Here is a 25,372-nt window from a genome sequence, read left to right as displayed (position 1 = left end):
TGTGTTATCTCACTTAATTCTACCGCAGCATCCTTGTGAAGATTTTATTCCTATTTTCCTTGTAAAACAAATAGAGGCTTTAAAAGAGTAAACGTTTTCTAGAATCATTCTGTAAGCAAGTGGCAGTGTCCAGCCCATGATACAAAAATTTACATCCTTGTGGCTGGGGTTGTGGCTCAGTAGAGTGCTCACCTAGCATATGTAAGGCGCTGGGTTAGATCCTCAGCACCACATAAAAATAAATATCTAAAATAAAGGTATTGTTTCCAACTACAACTAAAATAAATAAATATAAATATATATATATATATATATATATATATATATATATATATATTAATCTATAGTCTCCCAGGATCAAACCACGTCAAAATTGAATTTCAAGGAAATCAGTATGAAACGAGGTCATGGAATCATTGGATTTGGATATCGTTGTCCCATTGTCCAGGTTGATTCCTTGATTCACAATAATACTATTTTCGTTTTATATTTCTGAAACTACTGTTACATAGTAATCTTTTTAATGAATATTTGGTGACCTTGGATTCACATCATCCTTCAGGTAGCAACCCCTCAACCTTGATATGGAGATCTACCCACCTACAGTGCAGATTCTTGTGCAACTGAATGCAAAAAGAGTAAGTGGGAGTCATGTTTGCCATATTTTGCTGCTTTCCAATGGCCTGGTTCTTCGCATCCAGTGACACTGGCTAAAGCGTCTGCTCATCCTATGCTCCCTGCAACCTGTAGTGGGGGAATTGGATGACATATGGTGAACACTCCTCTTTTACTTTGTAGGAGGTATCTTCATTTAACTTCACTGCCAGTCCCAGAGAGTCAACTCCAGAGACCAATTCCCAGTGTTTTTCATGGAAACAACATGCTTTTACATACCAATTCTGTAATGAAAAGATAAAATCAAGGCAAGACTTAAAAATCAAATAGACATTTTGCCTCCAAACCAAAATTAACCTGTAGTCTTAACCTCATTTGTCTTGGGAAAATTATGACAGAAAAAAAAAAAAAAAAGCATTTACTTGGTTTTTCTACTTGGTTGCATTAAGGCTCACAGACCCAAAGGGAGCCAGTGATTGCTTTAATCATTGCACAGAGACAAGTATCTCTGACCCACTTCATTATGACTGTATCCAGAGCTTCCACCTCCCATGAAACTTGTGTCTGGTGAAGTCATACATATATTAACATGTATATAATTTCAACATATACTTGAACATATATAATTTTAGAGCAGTCTATCAAAATAATCATTTGAATTGGATCATGTCACATCCCAACTTAAAATCCTGCAGTGGTTTTCCATTGCTCCCAGAAAAGTGGTTAGAAATCTTTTTTACACTCAGTCTCTAGGCTCAGCCAGTTACCCATCTTTCTAGCCTAACCTGGTACTGCATTCTCCCTACTCATAGTCCTGCCAATTCTGGTCCATTCCATATTAGCAGCCTCTCATTCTGAGCCTTTATACTTATTCTCCTTCCCTCTTTACTTTCCCACTTCACCTAAGTACTTCTACTTATTTGTCATATTCACTCAAATTCCCCTCAACTCCCCTCCCCCCCCAAAAAAAATTTAAAATATACCAAGGAACAGCACAATCTTTTTATTATACCCTCCCATAGGACCTCATTCTTTCCCATTGAAGAGTTTATCAAACTTTATAATTTTAAAGTATTTGTCCATTGGTTTAAAAGTCTTCTAGACTTCTTACCCAGGGTGCAGAAATAGAGTTTTCTTTGTCAATCACTGTGCTCCCATCACCTAGGAATGTTCTGGCAGACCCTGGGAGCACAGTGAATCTTTAATGAATGAATCAATAAATGAATAAACTTGAGTGGGAAAATCTAATATCAAAGCATTCACAATAGTCCATTTCTTGCTTTTGCTTTTAGATATTTACTTATTAAAAAGAGCATGTATTGGGCTGGGGTTGTGGCTCAGTGGCATAGTGCTTGCCTTGCATGTGTGAGGCACTGGGTTCGATCCTCGGCACCACATAAAAATAAACAAATAAAATAAAGGCATGCTGTCCTTCTACAACTACAAAAAAAAAAAAAAAAAAAAAAAAGCATGTATCATCTTTATAATTAGGAAAAAAAATTCCTAAGAGAAAAGAAAGAGAAATGCCATTTACTATCTTGCCAAAAACCTAACAGATCCTAAAAATGTGCTTAGGCTAACAAATTCATATTTTAATATAAGTATTGCTGCCATGGTTTTCCCAGTTCGTTTTTCCCTTTGTATTTTCAAAGTCTAACTTGTTCAAAAGCATTCCAGAGAAGGCAAAATATTATATGATTTCCTAGCCATTTCTTAAATACCGTACATCATCACAAAATGTCAAAATTTGGCCTCAGATTGCAAAGTAGAAAATAATTTTGAAGCATCCTTTAATCATGTAGAACAATAATAATAATCTTTCACCCAAAGCACTTTAAAATTGTTAACAACATATCTGGCCCAAAATGGATAGTGGCTGAGGGGAAGAAAGAAAACAAAACAACAACAAAAGAAAAAGGCAAAAAAAAAAAAAATTAAAAAACCCTTTCGCCTTTTTTTTTAACCAAATATAAAAGCATGCCCTAAGCACATGTATTTTTCACAGCGCTGACAGCAGCAGACCTAATTGCCTTTCATGTAAATTAAGAATATGTACCTTTGTTTAAGCAGTAATCTAGGTCAAGATGAGAGGGGTGGTTTATTTGTTTTAGCTTATTTAGAGCTTTGAAATGGCACTTAAAGCATGGCTTGAAAGTTATTCTTGGCTTCTATGTATTTAAGGAAGAAAATGTGCCTCTTTTAAACTTTTTCCCCATCTCCGCTTACCAATAACAGCACTCCACTCCACACATCTTGAAGGCGTATAAAAATACTTAACAGCTTTGTTATAAGACACTTGAGATTCTGGTTGCTGCTACATATTTTTAAATCTTTTCTATTTGCTAAAGCTTGATGAATCCGAGAATATGTCTAGAGGGTAAATAGTGACTTGGAACCATTTGCTGCCGAGTTGCCTCACTAGAATTATTATAGGTTTTTCCTCTCCTCCTGGATACAGATATATATATATATATATATATATATATATACACATAAATATATATANCAAAAAAAGATATTGAACTACCACATTCATCTGTCCAATTTTTAACATAGATTATATCATAGGGAGGAATTTCTGCCTGACCCCTTCTGGTTTATGGCACTAGTGAGTTTAAGTGTGTGTGACTGATCATCGGCCCCCTGAACATGGAAAATTGTATCTCAGCACGTTCTATCTGGAACCTGGCAAAAAGGTTGGTTCATTTGTTTGTGCGTTTGTTTTAAGCATTTCATCCCAGGAGAGCATTTTGTGTAGAGCACATCACAAAGAAAGTTATGTTTTAAAGATCAAAGAACTGTTTTTCTCATTTATATAATTTCTAGTGGAGTCATAGATCATCCGTACCAAACGCCATTGTGCTTATAATCTATTGGTTGTCATATCCTCATGAATATGATATATTAATAGTAAAATAATTCAGAAGCATTCCAGGACCCTGGAGCTAATGGAGTTATATGGGTCTAAAATCCAGGCACTCTCTGCAAGGGGAACTAATTCTTAACTGCTATTGTCCTGTCAAAGTTATTTTATTCCACTGTAAGAGAGCATTACAATAATGTATAATGTATAATGTGATTATACATTTTATTTTTTAAATATGCTGTTAACAATGAAGAAATATATTGGATGCAAAGCAAATATTTGGGGGAAAAGCACCATCCAAAAGGTTAACTTTTGTTCAGTAAGAAAATGCAGAATCAGATATTCTAATAGAATTCCTTTTTCCTTAAGAAGCTAAAGAATTTCTTTACCAAAAGAAATTAGAAGTAATATGTTGTTTTGTATTTGTTTTGCTTACAAAAGAAGTGAGGTTTTTTTTTTTCCAAATGTCTATATTAAATACATCCATCTAGTAAAAGTTTTATGATGGGGATAGAGGGGGAAGTAAAACTTCACCAAAGGAGCAATGCAAGAAGAATTACGAAATTATAAAATGTTTGCTATCTGTTGTGGGGATGGGTGGATCCTGATGGCTGGTTCTTTGTTTACATATTTGTGTTTGTTGTATTTTATTTATATTCTGTCATCTTCAAATAAGTAATTTACACTGTATTTATTTATACAAATAACTGCATCTCATGTAACCAATTTATAGAATAAATTGTTATGTTATTAGTAAAAATATGAGATTCACATGGAACATTTTTGAGGTGTTTGAATTATCCTTATATTCACATAAAGAGGTGCAATAAAAAATATTAAAATTGATCATGTTTAACTTTGTAGAACTCAAACCACAATAAAAAATTTTCAAAGGCTTGGAAGCAGAAAAATAAGTTTTAGTTGGTTGATTTATAATATCCAATTGCTCACATTCTTTATATTGAATAAATCTGGAGGAAGTTGATTAACAGGTCCCACATATTTACTTCAATTTTTGGCAGAGAAAAAACTTCAAATGTATCTTGTAACATCATGAGATAGTACAAAAGGATATTTTATAAAGTCTCAAATACTCTGATAGCTGAAAATTTGTTTGTATCAGAAGTAATTCAAAGTTTGATTTGCTCTTTAAATGATGCTATTTTGCATTTTGTGTTCAAAGTTTAAATTTCATCACTGCTGCTTTATATGCAATTGGAAGCATGTAACATGATCCAAATTAGCAAACTGAGCTTGTTATTAAAAACATCAGCAGGATAAACAAATTAGGTCAATGAAGTTTCTGAGAGTATTTAAGTAATGTTATTGTAATTTATTTTTTCTTGGTACTGGGCACTGAACCCATAGGAGCTTAACCACTGAGCAACATCCCCAGCTCTTTTTATTTTTTATTTTGAGACTAAGTTGTTTAGGGTTAGGGTTAGGGTCTAGTTGTTTAGGGTCTTGCTATGTTGTTGAGGCTGGGCTGGAACTTGTGATCCTCCTGCCTCAGCCTCCTGAGTTGCTGGGATTAGAGGCATGTGCCACCACACCTGGCAAGTAATATTATTTCATTCTCTAAAATTAATAGCATTTTTGGTCTCACTTGCCATTTTTAATTGTAACATTTATTTTAAGGATAGACAACACACTTCAGCTATTGAAACCAGAGTTCATAAAAATAAATTCTGGAATTCACTCCAATTGAATTAACAAAACTCATATTTTGCCCATTAAATAAGCACATGACTAAACGTTGACAACTGTCATTAATTTCTCCTCCTCAGCTTCACTTGCACCCTTTTAATGTTCTTCTTCCTTGTGGACATAGCTTGCTTTTATGATTCTCTTGCTTCTTCTGTGGCTATAGCAATCATTTCCAACGAGCCTTCTACCTTTCCAAGCTGTGTTCAGAGTAAAACTCTGAAAACACAAACACAATCATGAAATGTCCTGCTCAAATCCCTCCTAAGATTTCCATTAGTCTCAAGATAAAAATTAAATCCTACATATCAAATTAAAAATTAAATCCTATCATACACCACCCTACTGCCCGGTCTCTGCCCTTTTTGACACCATCTTCCCACGTTCCAAAACTTCCTGCTACATCCCCAAGCCAAGACCTGGAGCCCCTGATGGTGGTCTTTCAGTCAAGACTTACTTATTCTTTCTTCTGTCTCAAGACTACACACTACACTTTCTGGAAGATTCTTCATCCCTGTTTCCTACTCTTGCAGAGTTAGATGGATCCAACCAAACTTCCAGATCTCTGCTGGAAAGACGATATCTTCAAGGAACCTTCCTGGGGCCTGTCAGGTCTTTCAGGTCTATGGTCTTGTAGCACTGACCACTGTTGTATGAGCACAGGTACATCGGTGTGATAATTTGGTTAACATCCATCCCAATTACATGAGGACAAAGACTCTGTCTGGTTTTGTTTATCCTTGTATCCCTAAAGCCTAGAGCAGTACCTAATATATCTTGTACATAGTCATATTCTCTGAACAAAGGAATGAGTAAATAAGTAATAACACTTTTCAAAAAAAATCTGACATTTTAAGCATCCAGTTTTATCTTTGCAGCAAGAGTATTTGAGCAAATTTTGGAAATAGTTTTCATAGGAACCACCACTCTCTTTTTTTATGTGTTATCAGATATTAAAATGGCAGGTTAAGTCCAAAAATGTTATTAATTTTTCTAACTAAAAAAATCACAAATACTTTTCAATAACTACTTTGTTGTTTGTCTTTATGATTTTTTATAACATGCTCAATTTGTTTAATGAAATCGTCTTGACAGTCATCAGAACTCAATGTATTTTTGTAAGTTTATATCATAATGTTAAAACTATTCTAATCTCCTAAAATGTCTCTATCTCTTCTATAATGTACTTTCTAATAAAATAATGATGTCCCTCACATTCATCTATAAGGATGAAAAATAAAAATAATAGAGTTCAAAATATCTATACTCTCATTCTGTTGAACTGTAATTCATGCTATTTCCACCTACAAACCTCCCTATCAAATATCTTATAATTACAGTTTTAGATTCTTCTCTGGACTTTGTTACCAAACTTTCATATCAATTGTATCTTCATAGTACATTATTGTCTGGTATGGGCACAATAGGTTTCAATAGTTTTTATGCAGGAGGGAATGGCCACCTCAAGAGCAAGGCAGCAAACAAACTTTTTGAATGATGTTATTTGTCTATTTTCATGGGCATATTTAAATTTTGTTTGCATTCATTTTTTTCCTATGGTGTTAAGCTAATCAATTTACACAGAAAGAATCTACATCTCATTGTTATGCTCACTGTGGTTTGTTTCAAGATAAAATTGAAACTTGGTGGGGAGTATAGGACATATTAGCTACATAAAGACACTGAGGATTTGGGAAAATTTTAATCACCCTGAAGGATATTAACCTAATGACTGAAAAACTAACATGACACCACTTCTACTTTGCATGAGCATTTCCAACAAACTCTTTCATCTGCACCATTTGTTCCAGGATGTCTAGGCAAAATCAGAACCTAGTCGGCTCTAGAAGAATATGACTGGTTTCATTTCCAGTCCAAACAATCCCAAGCAGCCGGTAATAGATTCCTTTAAAATTTTCCCTTAGCAATCAAAACTGTTCCTGATCTTAAGGATGCAGTGACTTAGCTGATGTTTTAGTCAACGTTTTCCCTTTGGTTTTAGTCACAACCAAAGGACCTGAGAAAAAATTTTTTAAGGAGGGAAAGTTTATTTGGCAGCTCATACTTTCAGAAGTCTCAGTCCATATTTGGCTGACTCCATTCCTTGGGGACTGAGGTGAGCAAGAAACATGGCAGAAGTGTGTGGTGAATGAAAGCAGCTCAAGACAAGGCACTATGTAAACAGGGTGTGTCCCCTCACCACAGATAAAATATGTACCAAAGGCATGCCCCCAAGAACCCACCTCCTCCAGTTACACCCAACCTGCCTACAACTACCACTCAGTTAATCCTTCTCAGGGGATTAATTCACTGATTGGGTTAAGGCTCTCCCAACCCAATCATTTTACTTTTAAACTTTCTTGTGCTAACTCACACATGAGCTGGTGAGGGACATCACATATCTAAACCATAATATTCTGCCTCTGGCTCACAAAAGCTCATGCTCCTCTCACAATGCAAAATATATTTAGTCCATTTCCAGGAGTTCCCATAGTCTCAATAGTTCCAAAATTGCCCAAAAGTCCAATCCAAAGTCTCCTTTGAAACACAAGGCAAACACTTAGCCTGAGCCCCTGTAAAACTCAAAAGCAACTTACAAATATCCAATATATAAAGGCACAGAACAAACCTTTCCATTCCAAAAGGAAGAAAGAGGGGCACAGAAAGAAGGGATGAGACCAAAGCCAGACTTAAATCCAATTGAGCAAACAAGTCCTCCATGTCCAACATGTTCTCTACAAAGGGCTTATGTAGCTCCGCCCCTGTGGCCTTGCTGGATGCAGCCCATATGACCTCTCTGTTGGATTGTCTGTGCTCAATTCCTACAGGTTTTGTTGGTAAATGCTCCAGTACTGGCATTTTTTAATCTCAGGGATCTCCATTTCAGTTTCAGCTTCCTCCTCACATTTCCATGCACTGCCCTTTCAGGGACAGCCCACAGGGACTTATACCCTGCTGCATTTTGCCTGGCCTCCCAAACCTTCATTTGAAATCTTGGTAGAATCTGCTATAACCCTCCTAACTCCAGCGTCCTGCATTCCTGCAGAACCAGCACTACATGGTAGTTGCCCAGATCTGCCACCATCTCCAGTAGCAGTAAAGCCCCCAGGGACCATGGCTGCAGCATCCTCTGAGTACCTGGGTGGCTGAGCAACATTCTAGGTCAACATCCTAGGTCCCCCTATGCAAATAGGGTAATGCATTAGTTTCTGCTCAAAGTAATTTTTGCTTTTATACCCTCAAGCCTAAAATCGGTGTATTTTACCAATACCTGAGATGCCCTCAAGCCATCTTTCAGATTGTCTCTGGGCAAAGTCTTTAGTGGCTGAATGTCTTTAACAACCACACATTCCATAGCCCCAGTTTTACTCACAGTTTTCTGGCCAAACTACAAGTTTTTCAATTCTTTCTGTTCCGCTTTCCTCTCTTGATTATCACAATATACTTGCCTAAAAGAAACTTGTCATATCCCTACAACCTCTTGAATACTATGCTGCCCCAAAATTTCTTCCACCAGATTAAGAGGCCCATCACCTTTAAATCAGTTTTACAGAAAGTCTCAGGACATGGGCAAAATGTAGACAACTTCTTAGTCAGAACCTAACACAAATGACATTTAGTCCAATTTCCAAGTGTCCTCCTTCTTCTCTGAAATCTCATGAGCCCTATCTTTACTGTCCACAGTCCTGGTGACATTCTGGTCTCCTGAGCTCCCACCAGAATCACTCTTAACTCTGCTTATATAATCTGAAACTTTTCCAGCTAGCATCTCTAAATTTTTCAAAATTCCTCCCACAAATTACAAGAAGCTCCACACACTTCTAAACCACATGATCACGTTAGTCACAGCAATAGCCCCACTTCTCCGTACCAATATCTGTTTTAGTAGCTTTTTTCACTGTTGTGACCAAAATAACTGAAAAGATCAATCAGAGGAAAAGTTTATTTGGGGGCTCATGATTTCAGATATCTTAGTGCATAGACAGCCAGCCCCTCTCCCCAGGGCTCAAGGTGAGGCAGAACATCATGGTAGAAGGGTGTGGCACAGAAAAACAGCTCAGGACATGACAATTAGGAAGCAGAGCAAGAGTCCACTCTCCAGGGACAAAATGTATACCCCTAAGCTAGGCTCCCAGTGAACCACCTTCTCCAGTCACACACTACCTGCCTTCAGTTACCACTCAGTTACTCTTCACAGGGGATCAATTAACTGATTGGGTTAAGGCTTTTATAACCCAATCATTTCTCCTCTAAACTTTCTTGCATTGTCTCACATGTGAGTTTTTTGGGGATACCTCATAGCTAATTCATAACAGCTAAGAAACACTTTTATTTTTATTTATAATAAAATATAAATTATAATTTAGAATTCGAAATTATTTTCAAATTAGGTATAATTATTTTTAAATTTAACATATAAAATTTTAATTATAAGTATAAACAATTATAATCATATTATTTTTAAATTGCCTAGCCCTCCTTTAAGTGCTTGACTAATGTCATCTCATTTTATCCTCATTATAAACCTATGGGAAGGTATCATTTTATCCCCTTTTACAGAGAAAACAATTAAGACATGGAGAATTTAAGTTATGTTTGAGGTTATAGGGACACAGCTATTAGGTGGCAGAGCCAATCCTATTTACCAGGACTTTGATTTCAGATTCTGTTCTTCAAGTGTTTTGTAAACATGAGATAGGCCAATAGTACCAACGGTAGCAGTTACAACGGCTCAGGTGCTGTGAGAGCATGGTGTGGTAGTGTCAGAGCCACAGTGCACACTGAAATGTCATCTGGCCCTTTAGTGTACCCAAGACATCCCAGGTAGAGAAGAGCCTGGGCTCCAAAAAGGGCAGATAGGTTGATCCACCCAAACTTCAATTTAAGGCCAGTGCTAGGCTATAAACTTCTTGAATGTCTGCAAACAACTACAATGTACATTTTTAAAAGATATATTTCAAATCCACTTTCTAGAAACCTGGGATACCAGCTCAATGTCTGGAGTTTCCAGGTGCCATCTGAATCCTAGGACCACAGAGTGCTAAAGCATTTCACTTCACCTCTCACTTGCTTTCCAATGCACGGTGGCTCCAACACGAATGCCTTTGAATCCTGTTTTCTTGGTGAAAAGATGATTTTATTTTTTCCCTCCAATAAAGGAATACTGATCTGTGGGTATAGATTGCCACATACCAGAGTTGAATTACTTTTCTCTGCTCAAGAAACCATTTCCAATTTCAGGATACTTCATCTATTCTCCCCCTACCCCTTGATATTTTTTAGAAAGCTCCCTTCATTTGGGTTCATTTATAGCAGTTATTTACTGTACATCCACAGCATGTTTACAAAATAGCATTCTTGGCACACAGCAGCCAGTCTGAAGGAGTATGAAGGTTATAAAATGAAAATACATACATATATATATATATATATAGAGAGAGAGAGAGAGAGAGAGAGAGATACGTGTGTGTGTTTATATATACTGATATTATTTCACATTCAGGTTACTAGATTTGATTTAATTTTGTATTCAAATTAAGATATATATATATATATATATATATATATATATATATAGAGAGAGAGAGAGAGAGAGAGAGATCACATCCCATTTCCAGTACCCACTATATGAAAAAATAAAATCATTTGGATTAATGTGAGAAATAAGACAAACAGAAATGATATTGTGACATATATATAGTCATCTATACACACATACACATATATAAGATATGTGTACAGAAAGAGAGAGAGCCTGGGAGAACCAAGTATTGCTGATGGGATTGTAAGGAAAAAACATACCAGGAAGTAACTTCATCCCTTCCACAAATTCTTGATCTTAGAGCCACCTTCACTTTTCTATCTGGTCCCTGGCACGATGCTTAAAAGAAAAATAAATAAATAAAAAGCATTCAGTAAATATTTGTCAAATAAATCCATACATGAAAGAATATAGAGAGAAAGGAAGAGAGGAAAAGAAGGAAGGTCTTAATCAAGCAATTGAATTATCGGGTCCAATCTCCACTGTCATCTATGTCTTTACTATTTTTCTGAGTCCACTTCTCTCTACTGCCTCATTTTCTTATGGGCCTCATTGACTTTTCAGTATTTCACAAAGCACATTCCTACCCTGGGTTATCTTAAGCTTTTATTTTCTCAACTCATTTCTTGGAAAATTCATGGGAGATCTCCCAACTAGGTCCAGGATAAACCCGTTCAGTCTCCCTGATTCCTACTTGATCTTTCATGTTCCTGTATTTTTAGCACCTCATCATCTTGCCCTAGTCCATTTTTCAATTTCTCAAGTCCCCAGTTCCATCCACATCCATCTTAAAAATGACTCAAAGAAAATCCATCCCTCCTTTACAAGCCAAACTTCCCACCTACCCGTGATCTTAACTGCCCCACCCCACTGCCTTTGCTCTGGTACATGCAGCCCTTTCCCTTTCCCGTTTTATTAGCATGCTCAGGATGATTCATCCACAAGGAACCAAAACCAAAAGCACCACCAAAACACATTTATCTCTATTTTTTTTCCTCTTCTGGTCATGACCTAGCATTCCTCTATCTGTTGTCTTCCTTTTACCCTCTCTCTGACCAAAATAAAAGTCTCAGAAGTTACAGGTGTTCTCAAAAGTCAAATCTCCTGATATTCTAACTGTTGTCATCCTTTTCAAGCCCCATGTAGCCTTTAGCACTATCAGCCTCTCCAGCACCTCCAACGTGGCTCCTTGACTGGTTCCCTTCCCATGGTTCCCTATAGGACTGTCTACTGCCTCATTTTCATCCTGCAGCACCTATATGTAATAGTTCCTCAGGGCATAGACCAGCTTTCCCTCATCTCTTCAAGAGTTACATGCCTCTCATGACTTCCAATAATAATTCAACATTTTCAACCAATACATCAGCCAGACATTGATCTGGCCTCTCTGCATATATTTTAAAGCACACACACACACAAATGCACCAGGTTTCTGAAAAGCTGTTTTCTCCGAAGGACTCTTTTTCTGATAACTAACAATTATTTCTTAGTCAACAAGGTTAAAATCTAAAAGTAATCAATCTCTGACTTCTTGTCTTTGCCTCCTACAAATCCTTCATAGGTTTTTGTTTGTTCTTATGTTTTTGTTGCTTGGTGTGGGGTTATAAAGAGGGAAAGAAAAGAAATAGGGGGAACTGGACTCACTGTGGAACCCACTCCACGGAATCAAAATGCTAAACTGAGAAAATCAAGGGATTGGTTTATTCTAGCGTGACAGTGGTTTAAAATGACTAAATGACATGCAAAAATAGAGAACACAGGCATTTTTTTTTTCTTCAACATTACCAGAGGGGCTGGGGTTGTGGCTCAGTGGTAGAGTGCTCACCTAGCACACATGAGGCACTGGGTTCAAACCTCAGCATCACATAAAAATGAAATAAAAATATTTTTTAAAAATTACCAGAAACAAATATTTGTAAGTTCACATAGTAGCACATATGACAACTGGGTTTGGGGATCACCATGTTACATCAGGTGTCTCCAATCCTTAACCAAATTCACATAAAGTGTAACTGCAATTAGCCTCATTGCTTAGGTAGCCAACAAATGTTATTTCTGTGATTAAGACTCTTTTCTGTTTGATTGTTATAATGCAGTTTTTAATTTCTAAAGAGTTTCAAAACTTAACTTATTTGTATGAAACATCCCATCAAAATTTCTTCCCATTTATATTGTTTTATTTATTTTATTCTAGATCTCTTGCTTCCCTGACAAAGTGATTTAGAATTTCTGCGCAAGCAAGGCAAGTGAAGACCTCTTTTCAAAAGAAAAGGTAAGTCCCCGGGACTGAACCGTCTCTAGGCATGAAAACTTCTTAAAATATCCAGCTTGTTTGTCTTGATGAAGTCACTTGGCTAAGCTGCAGTTTACCTAGCAGTCTATCATTTATGCTACTTGCTTCTGTGAATTAGCTATAGGTAAGGATTCCAAGAGTGTAACTGATCTGATTGTCATACTATTTTTTATCACATGAAAGCAATGACATTTCTACAGACTTTTTTTTTCCCTAGAAAATTAGATGAAGGAGGAAATTCTAAAATATAGAATTTCTGCTTTTAACCAGACAGAATTTGCAGTATAAAGTAGGCCAAGCACAATGGATTAGAGTATGTGTTTCTCCCTCTTCGGAAGTGATTTGTGGGGGAGCTCTCTTGTTCTCTGGAAGTCTTAATCCTTTCTGAGCAGCACTTACATGGCAACCTTAGAGAATTAAACTTGTACCTGGTTATTTTTTTTCCCCTCTTCTTGATATAGCTCAGTGCGTTTTCTCAATGGTAACCATGGTCTAGTAATTTAAAGCTTTTGAACCTTGTGAACAGATTCATTTAAAACCATATTCTGAAGGGTTTCCACAAAATGGAAAATGTCTTCTACCAGGAAACTACAAAAGAATTTACAACAGAAAATCTGATAAGTGTTCACTGAGGATGTGTTTACAGTAGTATCTAGAGTAAATCATTCAAAAAGTTCCTGACCATTGGAGTGCAGCTACAATTTTCCTTGCCCTCTCCTGATTGTTTTTTTTTTCTTTTAAATACAGTAAATATTTCAAATTTAGTAAAAATTCCCAGGAGGAAAAGGTCTTTCTAAAATATGAAATCATAAAAAAAATGCCAATAGGTAGGAATAGTAGCATTTTTACATCAGAAAAATTGAGTTAGTTGAGCAGATTTCTTTTTGATGCTATTCATTCAAAGACAACATTTTGGTTAACAAAAAATCCTTGCAGAAGTTAAGGAGGCCTGCCTACATCCTCAGATCCGGTGGCAATCACTGTAGTTTTGTCACTGATGCTGATATTATTTTACATTCAGGTTACTAGATTTGAATTAATTTTGTATTCAAAACAAGTGATCATTGTTTATGTCTGAAGTTGACACAAATGCAATACTTGCAAGAAGAGGTTTTTCGCCTTTCTTCTTACCAAAAAGAGAAGATTTGAAGTTTTGTTGTTATTGTTGTTGTTGTTTTAAGAATAAAATGGTTGTTTATTGGTTACATACAATAAGAGCAACTGCTGTTGTTTTCTTTTAATATTGCTCTCAGGCACTGATTTTTACTTTTCCCCTAAGGGCATCTCAGAGAAAAGTGATAAGAGAGTCCTTTAATAAGCGCTCTTCCCTGCATATGTGCACATTCATATGAGTAATTAATCAAAACTAAAATAAAGCTCTGTAATGAATGGCTGAGTTATGGGCCATCTCCTGCATGCAGGGTCTCTCTCTTCCCTGGATCTCAATTTAGGTAATGGTAAGATTTTTCCATCAAGATAAAACGGTTAATACAACGTACATTTTAATAATTTAAACCTCCTCACTAACTGTTCTTTTAAGATCTTCTGTAAGATTTTTAGCATTATATTTTTGCATACTGCATATGGAACAAAGACACTACAAATGTATGTGTAATATATATATATATATATATATATATATATATATATATATATATATATCTATATATATATATATATATATATATCTCCATATATCCTGAGGAAGTGATTCATCTAAGTTGCTTTACTGATATTTTCCTCAAAGCCTCCTCCTGGCTTTTCATTCAAATATAAGTAGCAACAAATCACACTGTGAAAGAATTATCTATAATATAGATTGTAGTTGAATAATAAGTTAAAATAATTTTGGGGATAAATTAGCATTGAACTATTCCAAGAATTAGGAGCACAGCCTTTCTTATTAGTAATGAGAGTCAGGAACTCTAAGCTGAAATGTTATCACCTGTGTGTTTCCTGCTATAAAATTATAACTCGATATTCAGTGCAAAGGCGATACTTGATTCTTTTGAAGCTCATTGTTGATGAAATTCCTTTGGGTCTCTGGCATTTCACCTCAGAAAAAGCACTGCCCAGGAATGCCACTATAATAAAATATGTCAAACTCTCCTGTCTTTTAAGTACCCTCTCTTCAAATCCTTCTCTTGTCAATTCATGAAAACCACTCTTCCCATACTGGGAGGTTCTCTAGGACAAGCATCTAGTCTGTAATAGCTAATATAAAAACTTGAATGTTTTAGTGCTCCTCTGAGATGCACATGGAAGGATAACTTTTCATATGCTGTGATGTAGGTCGGCTGCTACCTGTTCAAGACATGAATAAATAACCATTTATATTGATGAGGAAACAAAAGATAATATCCGCATACCTCTAAACTCTTCCTAAATCAGGCCGGACAACCAAACACCTTCCAACCTACGGGAAAAAAAAAAAAGAGAACATTTTTTTAAAGTCTCTCTATCCTATATCATTTAGGAAGATTTCTAGACTTTACCTGTTCTGATTGAGACCAGCTACAGTAATGTTTTTCATGCATATGCTTCAGCTAAAATTCCTCAGTTTGATACTAAATACACTTTTTATTTCCTACAGTTACTCTGATATTTTAAATAAGTCTAATTCTCAGAAACATTTTATAAATTAAAGAATTATAGCCAGGCATGGTGGCACACACCTGTAGTCCCAGTGGCTTGGGAGGCTGAGACAGGAAGATGGTCAGTTCAAAGCTAGCCTCAGCAACTTAGTGAGGCCCTAAGTAACTCAGCATGACTCTGTCTCTAAATAAAATATAAAAAGGGCTGGGGATGTGGTTTAATGTTTAAGTGTCCCTGGGTTCAATCCCCAGTTTAAAAAAAGGATAAAATGTTTTGATAAAATGGGACTATGAACTAAATATAATTTTCAATGCATAGAATCCTGCTATAGTTGAAAAGTCAATGGAAAGAACAGAAAACATAAAATGTTATATGGTCTGTCTTAGAAACAAAGAAAAGAAATATCATAAATAATTGAAATTCACAGATAAGCCAAGGCTATCATTTTTAGACAGTTAGCTCCACCTGTTTCCAGGCCTTTACAAAATTGAACACACAATTGCAAAACCATTGGCTTGAATAAAACTGCTTTCTTCCCCCTGCCATATTGTCCAAAAAAAAGGAAAAGGGAATACAAAGAAACCACCCAATGACCCTAATAGTCCCTCCCTCTCTAAACTGGGATTGGAAGATGCTGATTATATTTAGTGGATAATCAAAGAACTGGACGAGATGAAAGAAACAGCGTAAATTAACCATGTCAGAAAACATGGTAAGCCACTCTGATGATTATAAGTCACTCTGTTTGTTGTCTTGTAGAACAAAAATCAGAATGGCTGACTACAGATTTTACTTTTCATCTGGATGCTGTGGTATTTTGCAGACACAGCATTTGGTTCAGGGGGAACGTTGGAGTTTTAAATTTGTGTGACACTGTGGTAATTTTTCACTGTGCTTCTTATTTTGTCTCTCCTAAATGATCAGTGTTACCACTAAGCATGGGCATGAGCAGTGTGGTCCAAAGCTTTGTTTGACATCTGCAAGTTAGATAAGAAAAAATGTAACACTAGGAAGCTTCTAGTCTGGTGTTAAGAGTCTTGCGGAATCCAAGGGGGAAGAGTTCAGGCTGATGAGAGGCTTTGATGGGTAAAATATGCATCTGACTTAGTAGGTGGAGATGGCTCAGCAGGATATCTATGACTGTCTTGTGTCTAGCCCACTGTGGCACTGGCCCCAAATTGAAAAGACAAGAAAAATAATTAAGAATTTTCTTGCTGAAGTATTTAACCTTTAAGGAAATAGAAAAGAAAGACAGAAATTTAGGGAAAAGAAGCCCATTAAAATTTAATGGCAATTGGGCTGGGGTTGTAGCTCAGTGGTGGAACATTTGCCTTGCATGTGTGAGGTACTAGGTTAGATGGATCCTCGGCACCACATAAAAATAAAGAAAGAAAGAATATGTGGGACATTATGTTTAAAAAAAATTAATGGCAATTTACTCTACATTGGAAAGTTGTAGAGTGAGCAAAATGGATTTGTTTGGGCTGTCCCAAAGGTGAAGTAATTTCAAAAGTAACTATTTAATGCAGAAGGGTCATAGGCAAACTCATTTTGAAACATGTTTAAAAAACACCATTCTCAGGGCTAAGGCCACACAGTTCAGTGGTAAAGCACTTACCTAGCGTGTGTGAGGCCCTGGGTTCAGTACCCACATCACCACAAAGAAAAAAGAAAGAACTCATCATTCTGAATTTCATCATTTCTGGTTAGTCAGATACAAAGCACTCACAGAGTTTCAAAATCACAATGTGATTGTTCTTGGACCTAGACAGGAACCATACTGTAAAATGATATAACAAGTAGCTTTCTGTGCAGGTTCATGTTCTGGTACTTGGTGATAAGTTTCCACATAGATTTGTACAGATGGAAAGTGAGATCCTCGCAGAAAACCACGGGTTGTCTGTAACTACACTGAAACTGTATCCCTGCTCTCCTCTTGTCCCAGTGTCTTCTGTCTCTAAAGTCTTAGCTCCATGGGATCCTGATTGTCCTCTGTACTGAGGCAAGAGCCAAGGCCACTGTGGAAACACATCACCTGGAATAAAGGGATGACTCTAAAACTTGCCACTTGTATTCCAAAACCAAATCACTTGCTTCACAGCCTATGGCCCAAATCACTGATAACTACCTAGGAAATTAGACAGTAAAAGGCCATTATTAGAGAATAGCTGGGAGATGGGTAAAGCAAGATGACTACAAGCAGGAATCAGAGGAAACATTCACTCACAGATCAAATGGGACATTTTTAAAAATAAGTAGTACCATTTTGCCTTCAGTTTTCCAATCAATAAAAGAGTAAATAAATACAATGCTACATGGTGTGCCATTTGAAGTAATGAAGATAGCATAGGCCTAGGTTTGCATTCTTTCATTTTTGTTTACTTTGTTGTTGTTGTTTGGTACCGATGATTAAACCCAGGGGTACTTAACCAATGAGCCACATCCCCAGCCCTTTTTTATATTTTATTTAGAGACAAGGTCTTGCTGAGTTGCTCAGGGCCTAGCTTGAGTTGCTAAGGCTGGCTTTGAACTCATGATCCTCCTGCTTGAGAGTCTCCTGAGCCGCTGGGATTACAGTGTTGCTCCACCACACCCAGCTCAAATTCACATTATTGGTTCATCACTTTTTAATTCTGACAATTTGTTAATTCATTTGTCTACATCTCAGTTTCTTAACCTGTAAAATGGTAATGATATAATATTTCATGAATACAAAATTTAATTAATATACTAACTAACCTAGGTATTAATATTGAATGAGTTGTGCATTTTAAAGGTGACTGCATGCACAATTCACAACAAATTGTTCCTATTTTATTTAGAATAATTATTTCCCAAGAATCTCATACTCTCCATTTCTAAGATGTTTGGAATAGATGTACATATTGTCAATGTTCTTGTATTCACTCATATTTCATTGAATGAGAAAGGATAAAATTCCCAATTTGGTGGGTGAAAAAACAAATAGAAATAGGCAATGCCAGGATTTTTTTTTTAATATAGCAGCCACAATATAAACAAGCTATATTCTACCTCTCTGGTCACATTGCAATGAGAAGATTTAGGGATATACAATGAAGGTTGAAGGTTTTAACTCCAGGAAATGTAGCCAATTTCCAGCTTTCTTTCAAAATCATCTTTCTTGTCAGGTTCTGAATAAAAACTTCTGCTTTAGGGAAGATTACCAGAGGTAAATAAGTATGATAAACAGGCAGGTTGGAATGGATAGCAAAAGCTGAGCTTCCACGGCTGGCATCCAAGAATTCCACTACTAAAAACACTGAGGATTCTGTCTGCTGCTTTTTCCCTGGCATTACCACAATACTATGGGTCAAGTGCATGGTAAGAGCTCCATAGTATGTTGAATGTGTGAATAAATGGTAGGTAAATGGCCCATTTTCCTGGGAAGTATTCCAAAAGTTGTTCGTCTATTCTAGGAGATAGAGATGGCTTCTAATAACCAATACTGATATTCTTAACCCCGTGTGGAGGTGGAAACTCAGAACTCTCTCACCTTGACTATTGTGGATTTCAACATTGTGTTAATACACTATCAACATCCCCCACCTCTATTCATTGGCCTTGTGCATCTCTAGACTGAGCCTGATTAGAATAAGGATGTTTCAACACCTTCTGTTCCAAACCCTTTATAATTACCATGTTCTTAACAAAATACAGTATTCCATAGATGGTTTATTTTTTGCGTTGTGAACCTGATTATATAAGAAATGCCATAGCAAATGAGCTTAGTGATCCATGTAGGTAAGTCTGTTTTCAGTGGCCCCAAAGAATAGTCTATGGGAGATTGTGGTTTCTATGTAGATATTATGTAAGTGGACTTCTCCAACATCTCCTAATAGTTTACCAACAATCTCTCATATGAGAATTCACTTAATTATTTTGAATATTATAAACTAAAAATAAATTTCCACCAACCCTCCCTAAATTTGAGCAAAATTCCTTACTAAACAAAGAAATTCCAGCATTCAAATGATGATGAATACTAAACTATGATAAAAAAAAAAACCAATTAGCTAGAAAGGGACTGTGATCCAATACAAGGCATTTTTAATCAGCACTAGACATACAGGTGAATTTCTAAGTAAAATATTAATTTCATAGATTTCAATCTACCTCTATTCCTTTTATTCTCTTTTCTCATTCCCCAGGAAATTTTTTTTTTTTTCGTTTACAGATTTTGTGATGTTTGCTTTATCCAAACACAGAGATATCACCAGAGAATCACCCTCCTGGTTGATTTGTAACATCTAGATGAAGCTAATAATGATAAATTGTTCCACCACAGCAAATTTTTAGAAGACTCGGGTGTTAAAAAAAAATTCAATTTGTGAACATAACAAAGCTCAGTTGAATTAACAAAGGCGACTTCAATTGAATAGCATGTGCAGGGTAAAAGATATTTTTTGTACCTCTATAAAGGAAACTCTTTTTTTTCTTTTTACACATACATCATTCAAGTACCAGGGGGGGAAAAAACCCCTCTCAGGCACTGTTTATTGAAAAATTTCATGAGAGCCAATCTCCCTTTTCCAGCAGAGCATCAACCTACCTTTCTAAAAGGGGAGCAGATGATGCTTTTGAAAATACTGCCTGCATGTTGCAACACATTTATTTAAAAATGCTGTTTCTATTATGCTCGAACACTCAGAGTAAAACCTTGTCATAAATGGTGTTATCACCAGGAATGGCAAGTTGTTTTCATGCAAGAAGTTCAAAATCTCCTCTGATGTGGTCAATTAAGGGAGCTTTATATAACTCCTTAGGACCAACTGAGGGTACATTTTGTTGTCATTTTTTTTTTATATAGTTGGGTTCTCATATCCTTCTGACCTACATAGCATGGGGGGGTCAGCCATCAGCTGGCACTTCTCAGAGTTGTTCAAGGAGAGACTGGCAATTTGTGTGCTGGTTTCTGTGTGCGTCTATTTATATGTTCAGCTATAGATCGACCTATCATCCTTTCTCTCTGTTCCATTACTTACCATTGACACACTTCATGAACAAAAGTTCTTTGGTGTGAACGTGATCTTAGAGTAGATTTATACAAAGTGCAATAGTCCTTTATCTGAAGATCGAGGTGTGCAAAGAAAACCCTGGCTCGGTACTCCCTCCTCTGTGTCAGATTTTGACCTCAAGACCTATCTTAGTGCAGTTTTGTAGCCGGTTTGAAGAGTTCCTTTCCTCTATCCTGGAAAGGGACAGTGGGAGGTGGGCGGAGAAAGCACTCTGGCTATTCTTCTCTTCAGAGTGGTCAGCAACCTAGTGTCGCTTCCTGGGACCTCTACTCCCATTCAAACACCACCCATTAGTTTCAGCTGTGAAGTTCAGTGTGCAAAGCACTAAGGGATAATGTCTCACTTACATGAGCCATATTCTTGCTCCTTATTGATTTTTAAGATCACAATTACATTAAATGCCAAACTTGAAAATCAAGGCAAAGTGGCACTCAAGAAGAAATCTGATTACTATTTAAGAGGAAAAGGAAAATCTAAGAAGGTTTTGAGTGCCAGAAATAGATCATTGCATTGTAGACAGTTTAAATGGTGTTTATCTTTAATATGTGTGGTATCTGTGATTATACATGGATATCTCTTGGGAAATAGCATGTTTAGATCAAGGAACAATAAAGAACTTGGTGTTGGCTCTTTTGAAAATGTTAAAAACTCAGTGGAAAATACAGGCTTTGTATGGCTTGTGTTTTTGAAAAAAAAAATGGTTTAGAGGAGAAATTCAGTCTTCAAAGGCAAGGGCACTTCCTTAAGTATGTATTTATTTAATTTGTGTGGCATTGTGGTAGGCCCTTAGAGTAATACAGAAGATGAATCAAACATGCATTCAACCCACAAAGAGCACTTGTTCAGTTAAGAGAAGAAAGTCATAAACAAAACATATCAAATAAAGTGATTCGTGATACAGCAGAGGGCCACTTGACTTGAGGTGACAACTAAGAAGAGGAAGGAGACTAGTGAAGGATTTCTTAAAGAAAATTCTGTTGTTTAAACCATTGTCATGAGGATGTTCAAATGGTCTCCAGAAATCACCTTCAGCCACAAGAGATTACAGAGGCTGATAGGGAGGTGTAAAATGTCCACATTCCATTGAAAGTGTTAAGTTCATGCCTGCTTTGTGTATGCCAATTAGTGGGGTAGAAAGAGGATGTACTGGGTCAGAGTTAAAAGCATATAAAACTTTACTTTCTTTTTTTTTCCCCCAGTACTAGGAAGTATTTCCCCTTTCTTAAAAAACATCATTTGTGGGCTGGGGATGCGGCTCAAGCGGTAGCGCGCTCGCCTGGCATGAGTGCGGCCCGGGTTCGATCCTCAGCGCCACATACAAACAAAGATGTTGTGTCTGCCGAAAACTATTCTCTCTCTCTCTCTTTCTCTCTTAAAAAAAAAAAATCATTTGTTTACTTAAATATTTCCCAGGCTCCTATTTCTAAGGAACAAATGGAGTGTTTAGGATTTTAGTAAGGTCACCTTGTATAAAACTATTAGGTAGTTCAAGATTCTAGAAGTTTAAATGTTTTGACTACATAAGATTATTGCAGTATACGATTAACCAGTTACTTTGTGAGAAAATCAGATTAGAGAAAAAGTACCAAGGCCTGCCCCAAAGTGCTGTCCTCATTTATTCACTAAGGTCAGTGTTAGCAACTTTGCCACTGTGGGACATTTGGCATTATCAGGATACTGGTTTTTTTGTCCCCACTTGGGGATGAGTACCATTGGTCTCCAGTGGGGAGAGGCCAAAGACGCCGAGGAACACCTTAACATGCCAAAGACAACCCACCACATTGAAGACTCACGCAAAGCCAAAAGGCCAAGGTTGAAAATCCTGGCCTAGGTTTATAATCCTCCTTTACCCACCAGTTGTGAGCCCCATTAATAATGAAGATTGCCTGGAGAGGCCTGATATTCATACACCCCCCATGAACGAACAGGTACCTCAGCTATGTATTCAAAGAACCCAGCTAGACTTTGGTCATGTCATCAGAAGCAAGAGCACAAGGCCAAGGAGGCAGGAGTGAGAAGGAACAGACATACCCAGAATACAGCTTCTTCTGGGCACAGAAGTGTGCAAGCAGAGGTCCTAGTCAACAGACTGAAATGGGCTTCCAGGCAAGAGAGGCCAGCAGTGGAGTTACATCCAGAGGCCTCACTTCTCAAGGGCCAACTGAGCTATTAAAAGCTAGCCACAACTCCTGTCTGTTCACTGGCAGCAAGAATTTACTCTTTCTCCCATTTTTTGTTCCCTCACCTTAGGGCTTTTTGTTTGGACCTCAACTCAGAACTGCTCATTCGTCCTTACCCCAAGTCTCCATAACACCATTCTCCCTCACCCTGCTCAGCCTGCCCCAGCTGGGTACTGCCACTGGGCTACATGGTCACAGCAGATGGAAAATGGTGATAGACGAACCTGTTCTTTTTTTTACTTTTTTTTTTCTATTTGTTCTTTTAAATATGATATGACAGTATATAGGTATGACAGTAGAATGTATTTTGATGTATTATGGAGTCTAACTTCCCATTCTTGTGGTTACACATGACGCAAAGTTACTCTGGTGATGTATTCATATATGAACCAGGAAAGTTATGTGTGATTCATTCTCCCATTCCCATCTCCCCTCCTTCCTTTCATTCCCCTTTGTCTAATCCAATGAACTTCTGTTCCCCTCCCCATCCTTATTTTGTGTTAGTATCTGCGTGTCAGAACATTTGGCCTTGGGTTTTTTAGGGATTGGCTTATTTCACTTAGCATGATAGGAAGGACCTGTTCTTATAGACAAGGGGGCACTGGGGACAATGTGTTCCTATAAACCAAGGGTAGGAATATGAACTCCTTTCTGCAAATAAATATTTTGATAGACAGCAGTTTTGTAAAGTGTTCTAAAATTCTGATGAACTTTTGTGTTTGTTTATTTCTTTGTATTTTAGATCTCAAAGACCCAATTTAAAGTTGGCAATTCAGTAGTATTTTTTATGACCCAATGATATGTAACTCTTCTAGGCAACTCCAGGCAGCTTTGTTGGCTCCCCTAGAGCCAACAAAGGAATTTGCAGTTGGGAGACATAGTCTCCATCCATCCATTATCCCATTTATTTCTCACATGAGCCCAGGAAAGTTAGAGCTCTTTTAGTACATTGCTTAGCATTTGGTGGATGCACAATAAATAGTTGATAAATTAACAAATGTCCAAGTGTTTTGAAATGGGAAAAAAATCCCATTGTTAAAACAGCTTTGTGCATTGAAACATGGTTTCTTGGGGACAGATCTAGGGCCTTGGGTAACTGGCTGCTCACTCAGGGCTTTCATACTGCCTGTCCAGGTTTTTCTGCACTAGGATAGACACACAGCCCTGGGAGTCCACCATGGCATTAAACTAGTCCCTGTATCCCAGAGTGGCCGCTCATTTCATAGAGTGAGCTGTTTAGGGCCTAAGCACTTAGGCACTGCCTTATTCCCTTGTACATCTTCAAGTAGGGCAGTCACCCAGAGCAATTCCATCAGAGACAGTGCTCTCCTGCTCTGTAAAGCAGAGAACCCTGCCTTTGATTTATTTTGTATTTCACCACAGGGCTGAGCATACCCTAGAGGCATTTAATCTGTTGACTTGAATTGATCTCCGATGCTGGGCTTGGCCTGATGTGAACCTTCACACTGTAGGACTCAGCAAGTCATTGGAACTCATTTTGCTTTAAATCCAAGGCCCCTGATGGTTCCAACTAACTTTCTCTGAGGTCCATGGGTCTGGTCAAAAGATCATAGCTTTGACACAAGATGCAGTTAAAGCAAAGACATGCTCTTCCAAGTCTGTAGGTTGAAGATAACCAGAGGTGGCAATAATGTCAATCTCCTCCTCAAAAAATATCATTTACTCAAATAATAGTGTAAATTTTGGTCCTAATTTACCTTTGTAAACTTATTCTTCATTACTCATTTACATCATCTATGTGCTCCAGCCAAGCTGAACCGTTTCCTCCTGGCAAGAATGGCCTCTCCCTCTGTCCTTCTGCCCACTGCCCATCTCCCTATAACCCAACACATCTGATTCATTCACTCTCTTGTTCAGCAAATATTGATGATGCATCTACTAAGTGTCAGACAGTATGCTCAGTGCTTGGAATACAGAGATAAGAAAGAATCTGCAAGTCATCTGAGGAGCTTAATTTCTTTACCAACTGTTTACATGAAACTAATTGATGAAATAGTTATCAAGTGTGGTGTCTCGTTAGTAGATAAATTAATAGGATCTTATGATAAACTAACAGGAGAATCATACTTGGAAGATGAGGTCTTGGGGAGACTCCCTGGAGAGATCTCACTCAGGCTGAGCACTAAAGCCAAGTGAGAGTTGGAGGAAGAACATTCCAGCATGAGGAACAGCCAACATGACTTTGAGACAGGAAAACTCCTCCAGCAAGCCTGCTTCCGTGATGCTTTTTCTCATCACATCACCAACCTACCCATGTGACCCCAGTCAGGAATAACCATGTTCCTTCCCCTCCATGCACCTTATTGGTTCCTCTTGTGATATGTCTCACTCTCTCCGCCTCTGAATAAGGTCATTTATCTCTCCTTGCTTGAGGGTCGTGTGCATATCACAGTCACTTTTGGCAGTGATTACTCAAGACAATGTGACCCTTGGCTCTTTCTGTCAATTTCTCCAAACTACTGCCCTTTGAAAGGTGGATTAATAGGATGGACTCTCAGGTCAAACAGAGCCAGGGCAGCT

At 37.3% G+C, this 25,372-nt stretch overlaps 1 protein-coding gene across 5 annotated transcripts in view; it reads left to right on the top strand.

Annotated features, from left to right (window-relative positions):
- The window catches only part of Tenm3 (teneurin transmembrane protein 3), a 2,471,519-nt gene that overhangs the window by 1,764,903 nt on the left and 681,244 nt on the right, over nucleotides 1–25,372 (top strand). For all 5 annotated transcript variants that reach the window (XM_048791931.1, XM_048791932.1, XM_048791930.1 and 2 more), the window contains exon 9: nucleotides 12,922–12,999. The gene's annotated coding sequence lies outside the window, so the exon portion shown is untranslated. The remainder of the gene's footprint in view (nucleotides 1–12,921; nucleotides 13,000–25,372) is intronic.

Source organism: Marmota marmota, unplaced genomic scaffold (assembly GCF_001458135.2).
Source record: "Marmota marmota marmota unplaced genomic scaffold, marMar, whole genome shotgun sequence".
NCBI lineage: Eukaryota > Metazoa > Chordata > Mammalia > Rodentia > Sciuridae > Marmota > Marmota marmota.
This window is presented reverse-complemented; position numbering and strand designations above follow the sequence as displayed.